General features: G+C 31.1%; 1 pseudogene; it reads left to right on the top strand.

Moving 5' to 3' along the window:
• The first annotated feature begins 3,052 nt into the window (after positions 1-3,052).
• Positions 3,053-6,538, top strand: LOC120147293 (annotated as a pseudogene).
• The last annotated feature ends 735 nt before the right edge of the window (positions 6,539-7,273 follow it).

Here is a 7,273-nt window from a genome sequence, read left to right as displayed (position 1 = left end):
TATTAATTTACTATAAAATATAGAGACCGTAAAAAATACAAATACATATATATTTTGTATTTCAAAATCTGATGTATCTCTACAACTTAAACTTCAAAAATTGTATAGACTACAAAGGAATTACATTTTTCTAAAATAATTCTCTCATAATTTTAATGACTAATATATTATATATTTATAGAATCGAATATTTGATCGCCAAAAATACTTATTTTATAAAAATTATTATATAAAAATTTTAGTCATCAAATAATCTTCAAATACTATAATTATAATAAAATTTAATTTAATTATTATTTAAAATTTGAGTAAATACCTAATATTATGCAATGTAATTCTTACTTGTCCAAATGTAGTGCCACGTTACGTTTGGAAACTTGGGCAAGTTCCGACAAAGCGTTGATCTCGAGTTTTGATATAGTTTTAATGAACGAGATTACATTTACGTAAAAAATTGGGTAAATTACATGTTTAGTATCTCAATTATATATTTGTTCTATTTAGTCATTCAATTATTTTTTGCTTCAAAATCATATTTAATGTTTATTTTTTTTTTTGGTCACTTGGTGTTAAATTTAATGGTGATGTTGACGTTTCACCATAAGCTAATTCATGTCATCGTTGAAAAAATAAAAAAATATCATGCCAGCAGTTCTGTTAATTTTTTTCGGTGAGTGACCAAAATGAAACCTAAACTAAACGTAAGGTATGGTTTTTAAACAAAAAGTGGTAAGTGACCAAAATAGAATAAAAGTATTAGTTGAGGTAGTAAACTTATAGTTTACCCGAAAAGATAATAATCACAATATTCATGTCCGAAAACTAATTAATCTTCTTGTTTCATTAGATATTTAATAATTCAAGCTCTTGAGTGAAGATAATTCATTATCAAGTTTCACATGGGACGGTTGTTAGTATTATAAAAAATTGAAGTATATCAATGACATTTAAAGTTATTATATTAAGAAAATATTCTTCTAATGCGTTACATTCATTAAATTAAATGCCAATTATAGCATCCATTAAATAATAATTTAAATTTTTTTAAAAAATCTCTAAACATGATTTTTAGGTTAAATATGATCCAAGCATAACATATTGGCATATATATTTACATGTGTTTGCTTTAAGAGAAAATTTCATCTAAAGTAAAATATGAACCTTAATAGTCGAGTGTTCGTTTTTTTTTTCATATTTCAAATTTAATATCTAAAATAAAAATTTTGATGGCGTAAAATGAATTTTGGTAGGTTTTTTTATTTACAGTTTATCTCTTTTGATTTAATCGAAAAGTCATAATCAATCATTATGTAAAAAAATAAAGAAAATAAGTGGACCGGAGAAGAATATAAATGTTAGAGAGAGTTCTTTGTGTCGCTGTCTGATGATTTAATATATGTCATTAGTGTTGATGTCAGACTTAATGAGAAAATTACTATTTTTTTATTAACAGGATTAATACATTTAGTTGTTAGATAACACATTTAGTTGGTAGATCATATGTGCCTATCAGTAATCATATCAACGTGTCATAATTTATTAAGAGAGATAAGATATTAGAGGATAAACATTTCAGAAATTTCAAGAAGTTCCTAAGAGATGAAAGTATAAAAAAAGTATATACATCAAAGTACAAACGACTTAAAAAATGAACTTAATTATTTTAATAAAAAATATTTTGGTTCAATTATTAATTTTTGTTTCAAAATTTTCAAATTTGGTTGGTTTGATATAAGTGAAAGAAAATAATTGGATAATCTAAAATAATTGAAATTTTAATTTTTGTTACTTGTTAAAAGCTTTTATTTATTAAGGCAGATGTTGGAGTTTAAATTCATACAAAATAAGATAATATGAATCTCACATGCTAAAAGCTTTTGATCATCGTATATTTTTTGTTGGATAAATCAATTTTATTATTCAAAGAGCAGCTAACTGTTACAAAAAAAAACAGCATGTTCTTACAAAAAGAACCTAATACTTACAAGTAATATTAACAACATTGGATTTGACACGTTTTCGATCTTTCCTATCGATCGTAACGTTGTTTTTTGTTTATTTTTTCAGATTGGATTTGACATCACCTCAATTGGTCAAGATGATATCTATTTGCTATCATGCTGATCTTCCTTGCTTTGGACCCCGATTGGATTTAGATATATGGTTTGCATTCAGAGATAGTTTTATCACGACGTTCGACTCTGATTTACGATTTTCTATGGGCTTTTAGTAGTTTAATTTTTAACGGATGCAGTCGATATATTTGTATCTATTCAAATTTTTTTGATGAATTTTTAATATTTTCTTGTATGTGATTGTTTCATATCAAGTAACTATTATCGTGCCATATTATAAACAATCTTATAATTATAATTATAAATCTTCGTTGTAATTTAAAAATTTCTATTTCTAATAAAATTATTCACTTCTATTTATATAATTATTTTAAAATCGTTTTAAAGTTAAATGAGGAAAATGTTTATTGGTTTAGATTATTAATAATAATAAAACAAAAAGACATATTTTTTAGTTCACAAAGTGCTGTCTTAATCTTATAATATTCATAATCCAACCGGCAAATAATGCAAAAATCTTTAAATGCGTTTGACAATCGTCATTCTAAGGTTTTTACGGCACGTACAGTCTATTTTATCACCAAATCATAAAACCCAACAACCACTAATGACCGTTTGATTGTTCAACATCAATACCTCAAGTAGAAATGACGGTTAAGATTTAATCACAACCATGTCATAAATTGGTCATATGTTAAAACTATGAGCTTCCCCCATCAAAACATAAGAAAGATGTTATTAACTCGAAATTTGTATTCTGAGATTTGATCGGAAAACCCATTTCCCTCGGTTTCACAAAACCATTATCAACCAATCAAAAACATAAAAATCTCAGATTTATTTTTCATCAAACTTGGCTTTTTTTTTATTGTTGAACTGCATTTGACTTCAATCTGAGTTGGCGGCTTGTTCATTGCTGTTGTTGTTGAGTTGTGTATTGTTTTTTGAAGTTAAAGTTTTCTGGGTTTCTTTTTCCTTTTTGATTTGAGTGAAAGTTTGATGAGAGGAGTGAATTGGGTTGTTGATAAAGAGACAATGACTGGAGGGTCATTGGGGATTCGTTCTGGGAGCTATGGTTCTTTGGATAAACAGCTTCAAAATGGTGTTTTGTTTCAGTTCAAGCGCCTCCAACGATAAGAACTAAGCCTTCTAAAGTTTTGAAGGAGAAGGAGACATTTGTTCATTGGATCTGTAAGTTTGCAGGTCGCAAAAAGGTTGGAATGTTGCTCCTTTGTCTAATCTCTGCTGCTGTTTTTGTTTGGGTCTTATATGTCGGCAAAGGTTGGTTTCTTTCTCCCTTTATTTCTCCTCATTGTTGGGTTGTTCTTCGTGAATTTTTAGAAATCAAGGGTAGTGAATTAGTGAATTTTTAGTATGGTTGCTTTGATTTTTTTGTATGAAAGAAGTGGTCCATTTACTGGGTTATCGTTTATTAGACTTAATGTTTCCATTTTGGTTAGTGTGTTTGAATAAAGAACTAGGAAATCTATATGCTTGCTCATGAGCTCAATTTCTGTTGAGGGAGATAATGTTAATCATTCAACTCAATTGAATTTCTTTTCTTCCTTTACAAACTTTGAATGTACTTTTTGATTCATTGTTTAACTTGGATTTTATATATTTTTGTGTGTGTGTGTGTGTGTAGTTTTTGATAAATGTTAGATCCTAGTGCAAGCTAATTTTGTTTGCTCCCCTCTATGTTTTGGTTTTGGAATTCTAGATGCCAATTGGCTTTATTTGCACGACAAGATGATAGTTGAATTTGAATTGATTGTGGCTTGTATACAGGTGAATACCAAGAAAGTGACAATATCCGTAGGGTAAACGATAGCTTGCATCTTAATATTTCCGGATTTCCCCTGATAAACGAAGTGCAGAGTGTCAAAATAGACAATTGGACAACATTACTAGCCAGTGACGGTGTTGAAGGAACCGATGTTAGAGTAATGCCCCCTCCTCCTCCTTCATATTTTGTCGGCTACACTCTTCCACCAGGGCATCCATGCAACACTTTCAGTTTACCCCCTCCACCAGCAGACAAGAAAAGGACGGGACCACGTCGTAAGCATTCTTTTGTTTATTAAATTTCTCCTTGATTTATTTCTTGTTTTTTTGTTTTAGGGTTAGTATTTTGACATTGCTAGTTCTGGTTTTGCCTCATTGAACTTTAGTTTCTGAGTTTTCTTGCTTGTTTATGTGGCAGCTTGTCCTGTATGTTACCTTTCTGTGGAAGAAGCTGTTGCTTTGATGCCAAAAGTTCCATCATATTCTCCAATACTTAAGAATTTAACATATATTTACGAGGAAAACTTAAAAAAAGAGAATGAATTTGGTGGTTCGGACTTTGGTGGGTATCCTACTTTGAAGCAGCGGGATGATTCATATGACATAAGAGAGTCATGAATGTGCATTGTGGGTATGGTTTACCTTTCCTTCTTTTTTAGTGTATAAAAGTAAATATGATTGGTATTCTTTATCTTGTGAGTTATATTTGCAAGTTTGCCTATTTAGTACTTTTGATTGATGCGTATCGTGTTTGCCAGATTTGTCAAAAAAAGCAAACCTGGCCGTGGGACAGGATTCGACATTGATGACAATGATCTTCTCGAGATGGAGCAATGTCATGGAGTGGTGGTTGCGTCAGCGATATTTGGTACCCGAAATTGTACTATAATTTATCTTAATGTTCAGTTTCTGAATTGGATCCCCTTGATTTTTATTGAATAACCTGATTCATTTTCAGGAGCTTTCGATATTATACAGCAGCCAAAGAATATTAGTGAATATTCCAAGCAAACTATCTGCTTCTACATGTTTGTCGATGAAGAAACAGAGGCTGATTTGAAATCAAATGGTGGCTTGGATGAGAGCAAGAAGATTGGAGTATGGAGAATTGTTGTTGTTCGTAATCTTCCTTACGCTGATGGAAGGCGCAACGGAAAGGTAAATGTTCAGAATACAGATGACATGTCTTCCGAGTTTAGATCTGAGTTAGAGAAGCCGAGTTTTTAGTAGATTATGATGAATATTGTCTGCGTTGCTTGATGCACCTTTGAGAACGGCACCGAGAAATAAAATATTGTGACAATGCATCAACTTGATTTGACTTGTGTTTTGCTTGTAACAGATCCCGAAGCTTCTAACACACAGGCTATTTCCAAATGCTCGGTTTTCTTTATGGATTGATGGGAAACTCGAGCTTCTGTTGATCCATATCAAATTCTAGAGAGGTAGTTTGGAATTCCATCCGGCTTCCAAATTAATAAGATTCTCAAGTATCATGTATTGAAGTTATACTTTGTATTACTCTCAAGAATACTGCCATGTCAAAAGTTTTGGCCCCGATGTTTGTTTATTCTGATTGTTCCAAGTATTCCTTCAGGTTATTGTGGAGAAAAAACGCTACATTTGCAATTTCTAGGCATTATAAACGCTTTGATGTTTTTGCCGAGGCCGAGGCAAATAAAGGTGCAGGCAAATACGATAATGCTTCCATTGATTTTCAGGTCGATTTTTATAAAAAGGAGGGTTTGACCCCATATTCCGAAGCAAAACTTCCTATAACAAGTGGTACGGCCCGAGATACTTCCTTGTATGTTGTCGTGTTTGATTCCGTCTTGTTTTAGCTTTAACCAAGGTTTGCTCAATGGCCGGTTTTGCAGATGTTCCTGAAGGATGTGTAATAATAAGGGAACATGTTCCTATTAGCAACCTCTTCACTTGTCTTTGGTTCAATGAAGTTGACCTTTTTACTTCAAGAGACCAGATTAGTTTTTCGATGGTAAGGGATAAGATTGCGGCGAAGACAAATTGGACTTTGAATATGTTCTTGGACTGTGAACGGCGCAACTTTGTCGTTCAGGTATTTACATTTTTAGCAATGTGGTTAAGAAATATGATTGAATCCTCATTGAATATCAGAAATGTTCTTGGATGCATATTGCAACGAATATGTTTCTGTTCTTCCTATGGATGATATCGTGTCGTGCGCATACGTGCTCGGATTTGTTGTAGAACCTAGGATCTAACTATCGAATAAAATCGTTGATTCTCTTGAGCGACCTACTTTTCTCATTGCCTTATTTGTTACTTGCAGAAGTACCATAAGGATGTTCTAGCGCATTTAGCTCCTCCAGCAGTTTACCCTCCACCACTACCGCTACATCCTGCCAATGATCAACTCCGGAAGATCTTACCGAGACGCGGATGGGATAGGAAGTCGGGTTCGAGGCGTCATCAAAAAGTCGGCAAGGAAATTATTTCGAGTTGAAATGTTTTTGCCGAGGCAAATTAGTAGTGTTGTAAGTTTCGTTCCATAGAAACTACAGTCGTTCCAATTTCTTCCCTTCTTTTTGGCTGCATTTTAACCTTGGCAATTGTCTATTTTGATTCATTTTTTGTTGTATATATATACACACATCAATCATAGTTTTTATTATATATATATATTATATGAAATTTGGTCTGCATTTTGTTGTTTTATTGTGATAGCAGCTTTGCATTTTGGAATTAAAATTTAATAAAAAAATCAATGAAAATTTCACATCCGCATTATTCTTCCTCTTATTTCTATTTTCACTTTTTATTTGTATTTTCTTTACATTCATATTGAATGGTCTGGTGTTTCGGATTGTTATGTTATTGAACCTAGTTCAACGACACATTTTACTATTTTAAATAGTAATTTATTATCATTTTTAAATTAATGTTTGGGCTAAACTACATGTTTAGTTATCCAACTTTTAATATCTTTTGGTTCTGGTTACTCAATTATAAAAAAATCACTTTAATCACTGGACTTTTGAACTGTACTAGTTTAATGCTAGTACTAAATGTTGTGTTTTGGGCCTTTCATATATGACAATGCTAGTACTGATATTTTAGCATAAATAAATAATTAATATAAAATATATTGAATTTTATAACTTATTCGGGTTGAACAAAAAACTTAATCAACTCGACCCGTTGTCATCCCTAATAGGTATTTATCCTGAAATCTAATTTTTTTTATATTAATTGTTTATTTTACTGATATTGTTCATCTTAAAATTTTATTTGCGTTTGTTTCATATGAAAAAATTATGTTATATATATATTAACTCTTAAAATTATTTCTGAGTCTGTCGTTAGATATATGATATAAACTCGAGAAAATAATTTAAACATGACAAAACCAGAAAATGACATAAACACATAGA

This window comes from Hibiscus syriacus, unplaced genomic scaffold (assembly GCF_006381635.1).
Source record: "Hibiscus syriacus cultivar Baekdansim isolate YM2019G1 unplaced genomic scaffold, ASM638163v2 tig00110937_pilon, whole genome shotgun sequence".
NCBI lineage: Eukaryota > Viridiplantae > Streptophyta > Magnoliopsida > Malvales > Malvaceae > Hibiscus > Hibiscus syriacus.
This window is presented reverse-complemented; position numbering and strand designations above follow the sequence as displayed.